Below are 18,551 nucleotides of genomic sequence, written 5' to 3'. Positions count from 1 at the left end.
TATCAAATGAGCCACTTGTTAACCTACTTTGGTTGCAGCCTCGTTTTCATTTTTTATTTTTTTAAAGAAATACTACTGTAATGAGATTGTTTTAAATCGTTATATTTTTCTGACCGTTGCTTTCCTTTGAGATGGCAATATTGTGCTGATAAATATTGTAGTGTGATGACGGGTCCACATGCAGTCTCTGGCGAAGCTACACAACTCCGAAAGCAGAAAGCAGACATAGACATGTGTATTAGGCTTTGTGTATTTCTACATGGGTAATTACACTGACAACTCATGGAACATTGTCTCCTGTTTGTTTTTATTACAGGATAATTTAATAACCATATAAATGCAGTTGCAATATATAGAAAATATACTGTTGGGAATTCTATACTTGTAAATTGAGCAGTGGGCAGTTATTTTAAAGTGCCATAAAACAGGTTTGAGATCTCTGCATATCCTAAAAGGGTTAATTTAAAATAGCATAAAAAAATTGTTCAAAAATTGCTGGCAAGTATTTTAAAATAATTTTTGAAAATAAGCAAAATGAATTACATAGCTAAGCTGCCTGGAGCAGACAACTTCACCCCCCTTATCAGTGTTTAGACACAGGTGTTGTATTTCAGCTGAGTTCACAGCTTCTTAGGCATGCTCCAGCAGATAATCCGTATTCACTTTTGCATTCTACCAAAGCAACAATAGAAATAGATACAGTCATAGAAGGAAATGTGTGGGGGGAGTTAGAGCTTTACAATTCAGAAACTAAAAAGAAAGGGTTAATGGCAAGGCACTGCAGTATAAATTTGCAGGTAAAGTAATTAATGAACATATATTATTTTGTCTCTATCCTAACTTGTTTTATGTCCCTTTAAAAGGACATATAATCCAACATTTTTTTTCATGGTTAAATTTAGAATACAATTTTAAACAAATTTCTAATTTGCTTCATTCCTTTTTTGAAGAAGCAGCAATGAACTACTGGGAGCTAGCTGAGCACATCAGGTGAGTCAATAACAGGCATGTCATGGGTTTACCTCAGTATCCTTTTCAACTAAGAATACAGAGAGAACAAAACAGAAAGTAAATTGGAACGTTATTTAAAATCACATGCTCTATCTCAATCATGAAAGAAATAGGGTTTATATCCCTTTAACAAAGAGATGCTTAATTATTCCCAGTAGCTTGATATGAATACATTACATGAGTAATTGTACTGAACATTACATATCTTTTCTTCTAAAGATATGGTGAATCCACAAGTTCATCTTAATTACTGTTGGGAATATCACTCCTCGCCAGCAGGAGGAGGCAAAGAGCACCACAGTAAAAACTGTTAAGTATCACGTCCCTACCCATAAACCCCAGTCATTCTCTTTGCCTCTCGTGCATGGAGGAGGTGAAGTTTAGTGTGTAATTAAAATAGTTATTTCTGTGATGGATTACTTCAAGGAAGTTTACAGGGTATAGCTATACTCCATGTTAGTCTTTGAGGTTGAGCTGTGGTGGCTTTAAATCAGTGGGGAACTTGCAAAGAGGTACTTGCTGTGTTTCCCCACATTTGCTGCCCTAACCTCAGATTCCAAAGTTAGTTACTTTATCTGCAATTTGACCTGGTCTCTGTGAGGAAGAGGTGTCCTCTCATACCTAGGGACTGTTTTCATGTTGGACAGCTGAGCAGGGAAGTGCTTGTCTTCTAGGTGGGAGAAGGGGCACTTGAGAAACTTTCTGCCTTGCTATGTATATAGGGACTATATTAGCTCACCCCTGGTGTAAGGGCTTTGCTAAGACATGTCTGCAGGCACAGTGCTTTATTGAGAGGCTGATATGGTTAATTATAACCTGAGGGCTTGTTTTTAGGTGGGTGCTGTGTATTGGGTACATTGCAAAAACTATGCGTTATTTTCTCTTCACACTATAGCGACTAGTGGATTCAGTTTGGCTATGCCCCGCTCCTTCCTCGTCCCGTGCAAGGTTTTCGTGCCTCCCTTACGTCTGCTTAGGTAATCAGGCCTTTATCTCTGCTCTGCTCACTACGGAGGCAGTTTCTTTATATGCGGCTGTGTTTGGTGAGGGAGCGCATACAAAGAGAAGTCAGAGGATCCCGTTGCACGTGGTGGTAAGGGAGCCTCAGTATACTGAGGTGTGGAGGGAGGTTTAGTCGGAGTGACAACGCTCATCTGTCGACATAGACTGCTTTATTGTTAACCATTAGCAGTGTTTATTTCTCCCCTTTAGGCAGGTATAGGGGTTTTTTGGCCATTCAATTTTGTTACTGCTTTATCTTTAGAGGTTGACGCTAACTGCACACGGTAACGGCCATGGGGATAATAACAGGCATGTCTGACATGGATCAGGAGTCCGCTCAATTCAATCCTTGTTTATTGTGTTTAGATGCACAAATTGCAGCACCCATGCAATTCTGTTTCTCCTGTCTTAAACAAACATTACAGGGTAAAGATAAGTTTTTTAATGTGGAACCTAATGTCTCTCAGGAGGATACTGTCCAGGTGTTACCAGGACCATCCCCTATTTCATCCCAAGCCTCTATGGCGTCTAACACTGTGTCCTGTGGGTTCTCACTAACTCCCAGTGGAGCATTTTTAAAGGCAGAGATAGCTGCACATGTATCCTCAGCGGTATCTGCAGCTTTAGCCGAGTTTCTAAGTCTAAGAATTCAGATAATAAGGTATCTGTTTACTCAGTCACCAGTGTTTAGGAAAATGTTTCCGGTAGAGTCATCTATCAAGGAGTCTTGGTCTTCGGTACCCAAGGTAGAAGGAGCCATTTCTACCCTGACCAAGAGAACTACTATACCTATTGAGGATAGTTGCTCTTTCAAAGATCCCATGGATAAAAAGATGGAGGCTTATCTGAAAAAGATTTATGTACATCTTGGTCTCCAATGGCAGCCAATAGTATGTATTGCCACGGTGACTAGTGCAGCTTCATATTGGTTTGAGGCCTTGTTGGACTCTCTCCAGGAAGAGGCGCCTTTAGACGAGATTCAGGACAGGATCAGAGCTCTCAAGTTAGCCAATTCTTATATTACAGGCTTCCAGTTTTGCAGTTTTAGCCAGAAGGGCCTTATGGTTGAAGTCTTGGTCAACCGATGTTTCGTCTAAGGTAAAGCTGATGGCACTTCCTTACAAGGGGAAGACCTTATTTGGACCGGGTTTGGCGGAAATCATTTCCGACATTACAGGTGGAAAGGGGTCCTTTCTGCCCCAGGATAAGAGGAACAAACTAAAAGGGACGTCAGACTAATTTTCGTTCCTTTTGGAATTTTAGAGGAAAGCCATCCTCGTCCTCGTCCAAACAGGACAATAACAAGCCATCCTGGAAACCAAATCAGTCTTGGAATAAGGGGAAGCAGGCCAAGAAGCCTGTGGCCGACTCTAAGTCTGCATGAAGGGGTTACCCCCGATCTAGGCTTGGCTCAGGTAGGGGGCAGACTGTCTCAGTTCTCTCAGGTCTGGATAAAAGAAGTTCCAGACCCATGGGTTGTGGAAATTGTTTCTCAGGGCTACAGGTTAGAGTTCAAAAGTTGTCCTCCCAGGGGCAGGTTTCACCTTTCCAGATTATCTGCAGACCGGATAAAGAGAGAGGCATTCTTAAAGTGTGTCCAAGATCTTTTGTCCCTGGGAGTGATTGTCCCTGTTCCAAAGCAGGAACAGGGTCTGGGGTTTTACTCAAACCTCTTTGTGGTTCCCAAAAAAAGAGGGGACTTTCTGTCCAATTCTAGACTTAAAATGTCTCAACAAATTCCTCAGGGTCCCATCCTGGAAACCATTTGTACGATTCTCCCATTGATCCAAGAAGGTCAGTTCATGACGACCATAGATCTGAAGGATGCATACTTGCATATTCCCATCCACAGGGATCATCACAAGTTCCTGAGGTTTGCCTTTCTAGACCAACATTTTCAGTTTCCATTCGGCCTTGCTACGCCGCTCCTGGGATATTCTCAAAGGTTCTAGGAGCCCTCTTAGAGGTGGTCCGGTCCAAGGGTATTGCAGTGGCTCCCTACCTGGACGACATTCTGATTCAGGCCCCTTCTTTCCGCAAGCAGCATCTCACACAGAGATGTTATTGTCCTTTCTCCGGTCACACGGGTGGAAAGTGAATTTGGAAAAGAGTTCCCTGGTTCCGGTGACAAAGGGTATTTTTTCCTAGGGACGATCATAGATTCTGTTCTGGTGAAAATCTTTCTGACAGAGACCAGAACAGCAAAGCTCCTTTCATCTTGTTGATCCCTGCAGGAGACGGCTCGCCCTTCAGTCACCCAATGTATGGAAGTAATTGGTCTGATAGTGGCCGTCATTAACATTGTCCCATTTGCTGGATTTAATCTGAGAGCCCTGCAGTTGTGCATGCTCAGTCAATGGAACGGAGATTATATGGATCTATCCCCAAAGTTAACTCTAGATCAGAAGACAAAGGATTCTCTTCTGTGGTGGCTCCCTCTGGAACACCTGTCTCAGGGCACCTGCTTTCTGAGACCTTCATGGGTGATAGTGACCACGGACGCCAGTCTAGTGGGCTGGGGAACAGTCTGGAATTCCCTAAAGGCACAGGGTCTTTGGTTTCAAGAGGAGTCCAAACTACTGATCAACATCTTAGAGTTGAGAGCAATTTACAACGTGCTGTTGGCTTGGCCTCAGTTGGCCTTGAGCAAGTTCATCAGATTTCAATCGGACAACATAACTTCAGTGGCTTACATTAACCACCAGGGGGAAACTCAGAATTCTTTAGCTATGAGGGAGGTGTCTCGGATCATTCAGTGGGCGGAAGATCACTGTTGTTGCCTTTCTGCCATTCACATCCCGGGCATGGACAATTGGAAAAGCGGACTTCCTAAGCAGACAGACTTTCCATCCAGGGGAATGGGAACTTCATCTGGAGGTGTTCTCCAGGTTGATCTCCAAATGGGGGATTCCGGAGTTGGATCTGATGGCGTCTCAACCAAATGCCAAGCTTCCGAAGTACGGTTCCAGATAGAGGGATCCTCAGGCCTGCCTAATAGACGCTGGCAGTCCCTTGGAACTTCAGTATGGCCTATCTGTTTCCACCTTTTGCTCTTCTTCCTCGGGTGATCACTCACATAAGACAGGAAAGGGTATTGGTGATCCTAAGGATCTGGTATGCGATCCTAGTGGAGATGCTGTCTCTACTCCCGTGGAGGTTACCTCTGAGGAAGGACCGTCTTCTTCAGGGGCCCTTTCTCCACCTAAATCTTGTTTCTCTGAAGCTGACTGCTTGGAGATTGAACGCTTGATTCTGTGTAAGCGTGGATTCTCTGAGTCAGTAATTAAGACTATGATTCAGGCTTGTAAGCCTGTTACTAGGAAGATTTACCAGAAGATATGTAGGAAATATCTTTATTGGTGTGAATCCAAGGGCTACTCTTGGAGTAGGGTTAGGATTCCAAGAATTTAGTCTTTTCTCCAGTAGGGTCTGTAGAAATGGTTATCTGTTAGCACTTTGAAGGGTCAAATTTATCTGTGCTATTGCATAAGTGTTTGATCAGAATCAGGCCTGTGTTTAAAGCTGTTGCTCCACCTTGGAGCTTTAATCTTGTACTTAAGGTTTTGCAGCCGCATCTGTTTGAGCCAATGCATTCTCTTGAAATTAAGTTACTATCTTGGAAGGTTTTGTTTCTGTTGGCGATTTCTTCTGCGATGAGGGTATCCAAACTTTCCGCCTTGCAGTTTGATTCTCCTTATCTTATTTTTCATGCAGATAAGGCTGTTCTTCGCACTAAGTTGAGATTCCTTCCCAAAGTTGTTTCTACTAAAAATATTAATCAGGAGATTGTTGTTCCTTCTCTGTGTCTAAAGCCATCTTTGGATAAAGAACGTCTGTTACATAATTTGGACGTGGTCCGTGCTCTTAAGTTCTTTTTGGAGGCGACTAAGGACTTTCGCAAGTCTTCTGCTCTCTTTGTTTTTCTGGGAAAAATAGAGGTCAGAAAGCGTCTGCTTCTACTCTTGCTTTTTGGTTGCGAAGTGTGATTCATATGGCATATGAGTCTGCTGGGAAGCAGCCTCCTGAGAGAATTAAGGCTCATTCCACCAGGCCGTAGCCTTTTCTTGGGCTTTCAAAAATGAAACTTCTATGGAGCAAATTTGCAAGGCTGCAACTTGGTCTCCTTTACATACTTTTTCCAAATTTTACAGATTTGATACTTTTGCCTCGGTTGAGGCAGCTTTTGGGAGAAAGGTTCTTCAAGCGGTGGTGCCTTCCGTTTAGGCTTGCTGATTCTTATCCCTCCCTATTCATCTGTGTCCTCTAGCTTGGGTATTGGTTCCCAACAGTAATTAAGATGAACCCGTGGACTCACCACATCTTTAGAAGAAAACAAAATTTATGCTTACCTGATAAATTTATTTCTTCAAGATATGGTGAGTCCATGGACCCACCCTTTTTGTTTTTTATCTTTTAAAGCGTTTTTGACTAAACCTCAGACACCACCGCACCTTGTGTTGCTTTTCTTTCTCCATTTACTTTTGGTCTGGGGTTTATGGGTAGGGAAGTGATACTTAACAGTTTTTACTGTGGTGCTCTTTGCCTTCTCCTGCTGGCGAGGAGTGATATTCCCAACAGTAATTAAGATGAACCCATGGACATATTTTGAAGAAATAATTTTATCAGGTAAGCAAAACAATTTTTTTTTCCTATGCTCTTTTTTAGTTCAGAGTTCAATGATACCAGATAAGTATAGAGCAGTGCTGGTGAACCTTGGTACTGATGTTTCAGAACTACACTTCCCATGATGCTCAACTGGACTTCAGAGTGCATCATGGGAAATGTAGTTCTTAAAAATCTAGAGTGCCAAGATTAGCCATTACTGGTATAGAGCAGTGTTTTTCAACCAGTGTGCCATGGCACACTAGTGTGCCGTGAGAGATCCTCAGGTGTGCCACGGCAGACTGACAACAGTGTGACATATTTTTTAAACTTTTCTTGTTTTTTACTCCCAGCACAGGGGTAGGTTGTAGGAAGCATGGCATAACAGCACAATACATACAGTATGTGTGTGTTTGTGTGTATGTGTATATATATGTGCTGTATTAGGCTACAATGTGTGATTTTTTTAAAAATTTTGGGATGGTGGTGTGCCACAGGATTTTTTAATGTAAAAAAGTGTGCCACGGCAAAAAAAAAGGTTAAAAATCACTGGTATAGAGCATAGCTGAAAATTCACAGTGATTGGGGGGGGAGAAGGATAATGGGAACCCTTTTTTAAGATTAAGATTATATTGTGATTTACCTTACTCAATATTGGATAGTTCACTTATCTGAACAAATTAGAGGTAGCTTAAATTGGTAAACTCTCCCTTTATAAAAACAGATCTGGAATGTTAGTAATATTTTACATGGAGTTTAATTCATCAGTTATAATGAACATGAGCTATAACTTACTTTTTAATAAAGATATGAAATTCATATACCCGCGCCCTGCCGAGCTAAAGGTTTGAATTGTTCTCCAAATACCACTCTCGCCTTATGGTACTTTTGTTGTAGCTAGAGCACTGATTAGACAACAATTCAGACAGTTAGCTCACAGAAAAATTGACTTTTGAAGTGGGCGGCGGGGCACAGGGTATTTGAATTTCATATCAATATTAAAAAGTAGGTTATAGTGCATCTTTATTACAACTAATGAATTAAACTCCATCTACTATAAACGGGAGAATTTACCATCACTTTAAACGCTTCTAAGCTGAAATAGATTCATTAGCGTTTTACAACGCCATACTGTAGCAACTACATAGTACACAATACTGTGTGTATATCAGAGTGTTCAGAGCAGGGATCAGCAAGGTATCCGTACACGGACACTGGTGTATGTGACAGGCCCTTCCTATGTCCGCCACCCGTTTGCAGTGGAAATGGTCCAAGAATGGTCAGATTTGTTCTCCCTGACCCTGAGTCTCCTCCTTGACGCATGCTCGCAGCACCAGCCAGGTTTGTTTTGCGTGCCACGCCCCCGTCACTTGACGCTGCGCTCAGTCTCAGCTCAGAGTGAGAGGGTCACTGTCTGTAGTGACGGGGAAACAATTTAGTGACGAGTGAGCTAGTAGAGACGTGAGACTGAGAGGGAAGAAGATAACGAAGAAGGCAAGAGCACAAGAACTAGAAGAATAGATAGATTACTTTAAAAAAAAATGTCATTGTTGCACGGTAAGACTGAGTCTGAAACCTGTGCTGTGCAAAATGCAGGCTGCAGCTGTCCTATTTTAAATAAAATTATTTTACTTTAATGTTTAATACTACTTGCTAGTTGCTACTAGTTATATATTTTGTATAGTATATATCTGTTCCAATCCTGAGTGGCTCACTGTGCATTTTTTTTTTTAAATAAACTCCCTTTTTTAAACTTTAGAAAGGGGAGTTTATTTATGAGTACATAATAAGAATTTGAGAGAGACCATCAAAAGGTTTAATGCCAAAAAAAAGTGTGTTTTCTATGATCTTATATAATGAATCTAAAATTAAAAACGTTTTTAAAAATAAAAGAAACAAGCTTTTCATGCTGTTTGATTGATTAAAGGGGCACTGTACCCAAAAATTTTCTTTCGTGATTCAGATTGAGCATGAAATTTTAAGCAACTTTCTAATGTACTCCTATTATCAAATTTTCTTCATTCTCTTGGTATCTTTATTTGAAATGCAAGAATGTAAGTTTAGATGCCGGCTCATTTTTGGTGAACAACCTGGGTTGTCCTTGCTGATTGGTGGATAAATTCATCCACCAATAAAAAAGTGCTGTCCAGAGTACTGAAACCCCCAAAAAAGCTTAGATGCCTTCTTTTTCAAATAATGATAGCAAGAGAACGAAGAAAAATTGATAATAGGAGTAAATTAGAAAGTTGCTTAAAATTGCATGCTCTTTCTGAATTACAAAAGAAAAAAATTGGATTCAGTGTCCATTTAATAATGTCTTCTGTTGATTTCTGATTTGCAATATATAAAATGCAGCACCTATGAAATTATAACTGAAAAGAAAAGCTTGACATTAAATTATTTTTTTTTTAAATGAAACAGAAAACAAGCAATGTGAATGCACATGGTGGATCTAGTAATATATTCACAATGCTAATTAATTCCCATGTTGATTGATGAACAACAGGTAGGTATTTTTTTCTTACTTTTTTACATTCTAAGTTCCCCTTTCCATGTTTGCTATAACATAGAAGGGGTTAGCAAACATGGAAGGGGTTAGGGCAGGGGTGTCCAAACTTTGCTCTCCAGAGGTTTTGGAACTACATTTCCCATGATGCTCAGCTAGATAAAATGCTGGCTGAGCATCATCGGAAACGTAGTTCCAAAACCTCTGGAGAGCAAAGTTTGGACACCCCTGGGTTAGGGGAACTTAGAATGTAAAAATATAAGAAAAATAATAAACTACCTTTTGTTCATGGGAATTAATTAGCATTGTGAATAAAATAGTGACAGTTCTAGGAGTCATATGAATGATTCCTCCCCATGTATTGCTCTATTTCACCCTTTTACATTACAAAACAAGGAAAGACCAAGCCACACACATACCAATGCAGCTTGTATCTTTGGAGCTTTATAATTAATCAGAAATATAATGTATAGTAAGGTTGTGAATTGTGATTTGAGATTTGTGATGTTATTAATTTGAAATCTACCTTGGTGTCCGCCACAGTTTTGGTCCGTGCCTATCCCTGGTTCAGAGCAAATTTAGCATTTAAGAGACAGTTATTATTATTAACCCTTTTGATGACAAGGTTAATTTGTCTACATTGGACAAACTTTCCTATGTAAACAAAATTAAATCCTGCGATCGTGCATGCGATCATGAGATTTCAATGATGGGATCGGGTCAGGGGGGCGTCGCTATGATGCTGGGCACGCCCTCCAGACCGCGATCGCATCCTGGAAATGCTTCAGGACAGCCAAACGGCTACGAACGTTCTATTCCGTCCTAACGGCCCTAAAGCTTGGTACGGTTAGGAAAGTATAGAACGCCATAACGGCGTTAAAAGGTTAAATAAAATAGGGTGTGCTGTGTATGATACAACAGCAAAATGCAATAATATTATTTAATGCAGCCTCTTTTATACAATCCTATTTTCCAGTACAAGACAATTTTGTTTATTTAAAGGGACACTGAACCCAAATTTTTTCGTTCATGATTCAGATAGCGCATGCAATTTTAAGCAACTTTCTAATTTACTCTTATTATCAATTTTTCTTTGTTCTCTTGCTGTCTTTATTTGAAAAATAAGTTATCTAGGCTTTTTTTGGTTTAGAACTCTGGACAGCAGTTTTTTATTGGTGGATGAATTTATCCACCAATCAGCAAGAAGAACCCAGGTTGTTCACCAAAAATTGGCCGGCATCTAAACTTACATTCTTGCATTTCAAATAAAGATACCAAGAGAATGAAGACATTTTGATAATAGGAGTAAATTAGAAAGTTGCTTGAAATTTCATGTTCTATCTGAATCACGAAAGAAATTTTTTGGGTTCAGTGTCCCTTTAAAGGGTATATTAAACCCAATTTTTATTTCATGATTCAAATAGAGCATGCAGTTCTAAGCAACTTTCTAATTTACTCCTATTATCAATTTTTCTTCCTTCTTTTGGTATTTGAAAAAGCACAAATGTTAGCTTAGGAGCCGGCCTATTTTTGGTTCAGCACCCTGGGTAGTGCTTGCTGATTGGTGGCTAAATGTAGCAAGCGCTACCCAGGGTCCTGAAAAAAAATGGTCTGGCTCCTAAGCTTACATTCCTGCATTTTCAAATAAAGATACCAAGAGAACGAAGAAAAAATGATAATAGAAGTAAATTAGAAAGTGGCTTAAAATGACACGCTTTCTCTGAATCACGAAAGAAAAAATGTGGGATTCATATTCCTTTAATAAGTAAGTAATACAGATTATTGAACAGTAAGAGCTCCTTAGTTTATATAAGTTACTGATACAGTAGTAAAATTTTAAAGGCCACAGTATGGCAAATTGGCAATTGGACACAATAGTAATTGCTACACTACACATGAATAACCTCTGGTAACATTGTCTGCAGATTGACTGTTATTGCAGTCAAAACCCATATGTTAGTGAGTATTTGTTCATTAGTACTATAGTATAATAACGTAATTGCGCTAATAAGGAAACTATAAGGTTTTCAAAAATGTACCCAACTTTATACAGCTTCCTATTTACTATGGGCAATTATAGCAATAGGATAATATTACTATAATGTATTAAAGGTGAAGCACACTGATATCTATATGGCACAGATGAACTAGCGCTGTCTAGCTGTGAAAAACTATCAAAAGATACTGAGATAAGATGCAACCTTCAAGTGCTTAGATATTAACATATGAGCCTACCTAGGTTTAGCTTTCAACAAAGAATACCAAGAATCATGAAACTTTAAAGTGAAGGTAAAGTTACCTTGATGTCTATCTCAAATATTAATCTTAGATCAAAATTAATTATTTATTTTAAAAATTATTGGAAAAAAGTAATCGCCGTTTTAACTCTCTGTTTCCAATTCCGCAAAATCAACCGTTTTTTTTTCTCTGCTCTTGATCACGTTTTTCTATCAGCCACTTGAAATTCTGTCCATTAGGCAGCCGTCACTCCACGTCATCTGCCGACTTGATGATATGCGCATGCGCTACTCTTTAGTTCTTCATTTCTGGGTACACGCGCGCTCCTTTTAGATATGGTTTCCCATATTACGAGATATAGTTCTTGCGGACGCCTCTAATACGGACAACACACTATGTTATTTAGAAGCTGCAACTTCTGGTGGCCCTAATGTTGAGTGATGCAGCATTCCGAAGTGTGTACTAATTGTATGGTTCCGCCTGATGTCTGGGTGTGATTTTGGTTTATCTGCTTTTATGGAATCCCGGTGGTGAGTTGAGGATTCTAAGAACAACTCGCCCCTTATATGACAGTGTTATGGGGAATATTGATTATAAAGAGTTTGTCTGCACAATTTGTCCAATCATGTGCAGTTTCACTGAGCCTCGTGAATGCGCTTTAGACAGACGTAGAAAGCAGGTGGGACTAATCTATACGTCAGACAAGGAAAGCAGGAAATAGTATTTGGGAGGAGTCAGGCATCATAACGGTAGGGAGTTTTATATATTGATAAAAAAGCTATAAAAAAATATCTTCAAAAAAACTTAGCGATTAACTTATGTTAGCAGCAAATAATGCAATTATGTCTTGAAACGGAAGAAACTTTATCTTCACTTTCATTTTGACTAGACTGTCCCTTTAAATAGCTTTATATAGCTACTTATTTGCCCTTGTGGAGCAGGTGCACTTTCCAGTGATTATCCTGTGATATATCCAATGTTTGTCATCACAGTATCATCTCTGCATTGTTTTTAGATTTAAAGGGACATGAAACCCCAAAAAATGTATTTTATGATTTAGGCAAGAACTTACAATTTTAAACAACTTTCCAGTCTAATTCTATTATTACATTTGTTTCATTCTCTTGGTATCATTTGTTGAAGGAGCAGCAATGCACTACTGGTTTCTAACTGAAGACATGGGTGAGCCAATGACAATCGTTATATATATGCAGCCACCAATCAGCAGCTAGAACCTAGGTTATTTGCTGCTCCTGAGCTTTCCTAGATAAACCTTTCAGCAAAGGATAACAAGAGACGGAAGCAAATTAAATAATAATAAGTAAACGTGAATGTTGTTTAAAACTGTATGCTCTGTCTGAATCATGAATGACTAATTATGACTTCACTGTCCCTTTAATGACCTATTTTTAATTTCCTGGATAAACTTTTTTTTTTTTTTTTTTTAAACCATATGCACTAAATACTATTAACTGAGTGCTCCGGTAAACTAATTCAATCTTTGTTACTGAAAATTGTAAACATAGCTGAAAATCACTTTATAAGATAGCAGAAATAGCGATTAGCTTCTGAATGCAGAAGAAGGCAGCCGCTCGCAGAATTCGGCTCTTTTTTGGAGCTGTATTTCTTGTTGTGAAAGTGCAGAACATTAAAGATCTGTGCAAATCCAGAAGTGAACATTGCTTTTAACCCTTTATGTGAACCACAATAAATAAGGTAAAATGATTGGTGTAAACCACGTGCTAAGGAACAAGAGTGAGTGGGTGTATTTTCTGAATAAAGAGTGGGTGAGAGATTTGCTGTGTGGTGAGGATGCCTTTTTTTTATCAGAAGAGGAGGAGGGACATTATTTTATGCTCCAGAATACTAGCTTCAGTAAAAGAATTTGGCAGCCCCTGTTGACCATAAGTGGTATAGCAATATGGCCATTAAAGCACAACGTGTTTCCTCTCAATGCATTGAAATGATATGCTGCCTCAAGCACTGATAATGAACACGCTACACACTGTATAATGATGATGAGTACCTATACACTGATAATGATCACACTGCACTCTATAATGATGTGAGTATCTATACACTGATAATGATTGCACTGTATAATGATGATGAGTATCTATACACTGATAATGATCACACTGCACTCTATAATGATGTGAGTATCTATACACTGATAATGATCACACTGCACTGTATAATGATGTGAGTATCTATACACTGATAATGAGCACACTGCACTGTATAATGATGTGAGTATCTATACACTAATAATGATCACACTGCACTGTATAGTGATGATGAGTATCTATTCACTGATAATGATCACACTGCACTGTATAATGATGATGAGTATCTATACACTGATAATGATCACACTGCACTCTATAATGATGTGAGTATCTATACACTGATAATGAGCACACTGCACTGTATAATGATGGAGAGTATCTATACAATGATAATGATCACACTGCACTGTATAATGGTGGAGAGTATCTATACACTGATAATGATCACACTGCACTGTATAATGAGTATCTATACACTGATAATGATCACACTGCACTGTATAATGATGAGTATCTATACACTGATAATGATCACACTGCACTGTATAATGAGTATCTATACACTGATAATAAACACAATGCACTGTATAATGATGTGAGTATCTATACACTGATAATGATTACACTGCACTGTATAATGATGTGAGTATCTATACACTGATAATAAACATGCTGCACTGTATAATGATGTGAGTATCTATACACTGATAATGATCACACTGCGCTGTATAATGATGAGTATCTATACACTGATAATGATCACACTGCACTGTATAATGATGAGTATCTATACACTGATAATGATCACACTGCACTGTATAATGATGATGAGTATCTATACACTGATAATGATCACACTGTACTGTATAATGATGATGAGTATCTATACACTGATAATGATCCCACTGCACTGTATAATGATGTGAGTATCTATACACTGATAATGATCACACTGTACTGTATAATGATGTGAGTATCTATACACTGATAATGATCACACTGCACTGTATAATGATGATGAGTATCTATACACTGATAATGATCACACTGCACTGAATAATGATGATAAGCATCTATAAACTGATAATGATCACACTGCACTGTATAATGATGATGAGTATCTATACACTGATAATGAACACACTGTACTGTATAATAATACTAAGTATCTATACACTGATAATGATCACACTGCACTGTATAATGATGATGAGTATCTATACACTGATAATGATCACACTGCACTGTATAATAATGATGATTATCTATACACTGATAATGAGCCCACTGCACTGTATAATGATGATGAGTATCTATACACTGATAATGATCACACTGCACTGTATAATGATGAGTATCTATACACTGATAATAAACATGCTGCACTGTATAATGATGATGATTATCTATACACTGATAATGAGCACACTGCACTGTATATTGATGTGAGTATTTATACACTGATAATAAACATGCTGCACTGTATAATGATGATGAGTATCTATACACTGATAATAATCACACTGCACTGTATAATGATGATGAGTATCTATACACTGATAATGATCACACTGTACTGTATAATGATGTGAGTATCTATACACTGATAATGATCACACTGCACTGTATAATGATGGAGAGTATCTATACACTGATAATGATTACACTGCACTGTATAATGATGGAGAGTATCTATACACTGATAATGATCACACTGCACTGTATAATGATGGAGAGTATCTATACACTGATAATGATCACACTGCAATGTATAATTATGTGAGTATCTATGCACTGATAATGATCACACTGCACTGTATAATGATGAGTATCTATACACTGATAATGATCACACTGCACTGTATAATGATGATGAGTATCTATACACTGATAATGATCACACTGCACTGTATAATGATAATGAGTATCTATACACTGATAATTATCACACTGCACTGTATAATGATGAGTATCTATACACTGATAATAAACACGCTGCACTGTATAATTATGTGAGTATCTATACACTGATAATGATCACACTGCACTGTATAATGATGATGAGTATCTATACACTGATAATGATCACACTGCACTGTATAATGATGATGAGTATCTATACACTGATAATAATCACAATGCACTGTATAATGATGAGTATCTATACACTGATAATGATCACACTGCACTGTATAATGATGATGAGTATCTATACACTAATAATGATCACACTGCACTGTATAATAATGTTGATTATCTATACACTGATAATGAACACGCTACACACTGTATAATGATGATGAGTATCTATACACTGATAATGAACACAATGCACTGTATAAAGATGATGAGTATCTATACACTGGTAATGATCACACTGCACTGTATAATGATGTGAGTATTTATACACTGATAATGATATCACTGCACTGTATAATGATGTGAGTATCTATACACTGATAATGATCACATTGCACTGTATAATAACGATGATTATCTATACACTGATAATGATCACACTGCACTGTATAATGATGATGAGTATCTATACACTGATAATGATCACACTACACTGTATAATGATGTGAGTATCTATACACTGATAATTATCACATTGCACTGTATAATGATGATGAGTATCTATACACTGATAATGATCACACTGCACTGTATAACGATGATGAGTATCTATACACTGATAAGGATCACACTGCACTGTATAATGATGTGAGTATCTATACACTGATAATGATCACACTGCACTGTATAATGATGATGATTATCTATACACTGATAATGATCACACTGCACTGTATAATGATGATGAGTAGCTATATACTGATAATGATCACACTGCACTGTATAATGATGATGATTATCTATACACTGATAATGATCACACTGCACTGTATAATGATGATGAGTAGCTATACACTGATAATGATCACACTGCACTGTATAATGATGATGATTATCTATACACTGATAATGATCACACTACACTGTATAATGATGATGAGTATCTTTACACTGATAATGAACACGCAGCACTGTATAATGATGAGTATCTATTCACTGATGATTACACTGCACTGTATAATGATGAGTATCTATACACTAATAATGATCACACTGCACTGTATAATGATGTGAGTATCTATACACTGATAATGATCACACTGCACTGTATAATGATGATGAGTATCTATACACTGATAATGATCACACTGCACTGTATAATGATGTGAGTATCTATACACTGATAATGAGCACACTGCAATGTATAATTATGTGAGTATCTATGCACTGATAATGATCACACTGCACTGTATAATGATAATGAGCATCTATACACTGATAATGAACACGCAGCACTATATAATGATGATGAGTATCTATACACTGATAATGGTCACACTGCACTGTATAATGATGTGAGTATCTATACACTGATAATGATCACACTGCACTGTATAATGATAATGAGCATCTATACACTGATAATGAACAAGCAGCACTGTATAATGATGATGAGTATCTATACAATGATAATGATCACACTGCACTGTATAATAATGATGAGTATCTATACACTGATAATGAACACGCAGCACTGTATAATGATGATGAGTATCTATACACTGATAATGATCACACTGAACTGTATAATGCTGATGAGTATCTATACACTGATAAAGGGCACACTGCAATATATAATGATGATGAGTATCTATACACTGATAATGATCACACTGCACTGTATAATTATGGGAGTATCTATACACTGATAATGAGCACACTGCACTGTATAATGATAATGAGCATCTATACACTGATAATGAACACGCAGCACTGTATAATGATGATGAGTATCTATACACTGATTATGATCACACTGCACTGTATAATGATGATGAGTATCTATACACTGATAATGAACACGCAGCACTGTATAATGATGATGAGTATCTATACACTGATAATGATCACACTGCACTGTATAATGATGATGAGTATCTATACAGTGATAATGATCACACTGCACTGTATAATGATGATGAGTATCTATACACTGATAATAAACACGCTGCACTGTATAATGATGAGTATCTATACAATGATAATAAACATGCTGCATTGTATAATGATGTAAGTATATATACACTAATAATAAATACTGCACTGTATAATGATGATGAGTATACACTGATAATGATCGCACTGCATAATGATTATGAGTATCTATACATTGATAATGAACACACTGCACTGTATAATGATTATGAGTATATATACACTGATAATGATCACACTGCACTGTATAATGATGATGAGTATCTATACAGTGATAATGAACACACTGAACTGTATAATAATTATGAGTATATTTACACTGATAATGATCACACTGCACTGTATAATGATGATGAGTATACATTGATAATGATCGCACTGCATAATGATGATGAGTATCTATACACTGATAATGAGCACACTGCACTGTATAATTATGTGAGTATCTATACACTGATAATGATCACACTGCACAGTATAATGATTATGAGTATATATATACACTGATAATGATCACACTGCACAGTATAATGATGATGAGTATCTATACACTGATAATGAGCACACTGCACTGTATAAGGCTGATGAGTATCTATACACTGATAATGAACACACTGCACTGTATAATGATGATTAGTATCTATACACTGATAATGAGCTTGCTGCACTGTATAATGATGATGAGTACCTATACACTGATAATGATCACACTGCACTGTATAATGATGATGAGTATCTATACACTGATAATGAACATGTTGCACTGTATAATGATGATGAGTATCTATACACTGATAATGAGCACACTGCACTGTATAACGATGTGAGTATATATACACTGATAATAAACATGCTGCAGTGTATAATGATGATGCATATCTATACACTGATAATAAACATGCTGCACTGTATAATGATTATGAGTATATATACACTGATAATGAACACACTGCACTGTATAATGATGATGATTATCTATACACAGATAATGAACACACTGCACTGTATAATGATGATGAGTATCAATACACTGATAATGAGCACACTGC

This window comes from Bombina bombina, chromosome 7 (genome assembly GCF_027579735.1).
Source record: "Bombina bombina isolate aBomBom1 chromosome 7, aBomBom1.pri, whole genome shotgun sequence".
Taxonomy (NCBI): Eukaryota; Metazoa; Chordata; class Amphibia; order Anura; family Bombinatoridae; genus Bombina; species Bombina bombina.
This window is presented reverse-complemented; position numbering follows the sequence as displayed.